Below are 1,492 nucleotides of genomic sequence, written 5' to 3'. Positions count from 1 at the left end.
AATGTAAAGCAACTTCAAAATTCAAGTCTTGAGAGGTTGATATAAATGTTGTTCTAAGGACAACCTTGCACCATAAAAACCAAGGGTTTATGGCAGGACAACCTTACTAGAACGGTTTAAGTATCAATATCTCAAATTGAAAAGGAATAAAAAGTAAATAGCAGAAATGAAAGTCTAAATTATTACAACATTCCCAACAATGCTTGAAATGTAAATATTACAATATTCACATCCACACATACAACCCACAACTTTGAATGATAAAAGATATAGCAAATAAAGAAACATTCAAATCACAAGACACAAAGAATTATAGTGGTTTGCCTGTGTGTTCACCAACTGTTAAACAACAGCTACACAGCTTGCTACGCCACTCCTAATATCCTCACACATGGGATATTAGCATTCACTATGAAAATAGATTTTTCTTAGGTTCACCTAAAACCCTTACAATTATATCTTTCAAATGTGTTTACACAATTCAAAAACCCCACACTCTGAGTTTTCTGGCTCTCCTCAGATCACAAACACTTAAAGAATTTTCTGGCTTAATCTCAAAGAAACAAAAAACATAGAAGATTTACATAAATGTAAAATACCTGGATTTCTCCTTTTGTAGCAGGGCGGAAGAACCAAATCGGAATAGAAGTTCGAATGTAGAAGTTCAATGTCCAATACTCACTTAAGAAATGATTCTAGGTTCTAATTAATTTTAAATTAAATCAAGTTGGGCTAGTTCTATTTGATTTTGATTTCAAGAAGTGGAATATTACAATTCCTCTTTCAAATCGGATTAGAATATAGAAACAAAATCAAATATAAAAGCTAACAAAAGAGAATATTAAATATGCACAATGTATCTTAAAAAGAACACAAACTTATCTCTCGGAGTGATGCCTTGATTTTACTTTAATTGGATATAAAACTCTGAAATTCGTGCTTTATTTATAGTTGCAGAAATCGCATCTTCGACTGGTCCTGTGGACACTACGACTGGTCTTAAAACCAACAACATTTTGAAATTTTGAGTGCGATCGGATAAAACCCTTTCACGACTGGTGTAGGTACTTCACAACTGGTCGTTAAGAACTAGAATTCATTGCTGGTGTTTGAGTCGTAGCTGTAGGACTGGTCGTGAACGAGTCGGCACTGTTCATACGACCGGTCGAGCAGACTCCAAGACTGGTCGTAGCTTAACAAAAAAATTTTGAAAATTTGCAACAACCTAGGACTAGTCTTGAAATTTCTTAGACTAGTCAAGCCAATTCTAGGACTAGTCGAACAGAGTCCAGGACTAATCTAAGAACAGACCAAAACATATATAAAATAAGCAATTGACTTATGTATCTGAAATGACCTACCCTAAGGTTAATTTAAGGTCATTCATACCTGAGACATGAAGTATGAACATACATTGAATATTTTTTTCTTCAGATGATGGATGATCTTTGAAGATCGTGAAGCTTTAGATCTTGACGCTTGATAAAGCTTG

This window comes from Magnolia sinica, chromosome 17 (genome assembly GCF_029962835.1).
Source record: "Magnolia sinica isolate HGM2019 chromosome 17, MsV1, whole genome shotgun sequence".
NCBI classification, from domain to species: Eukaryota; Viridiplantae; Streptophyta; class Magnoliopsida; order Magnoliales; family Magnoliaceae; genus Magnolia; species Magnolia sinica.
The sequence above is the reverse complement of the archived record's forward strand: the minus strand, read 5'-3'. Positions refer to the sequence as shown.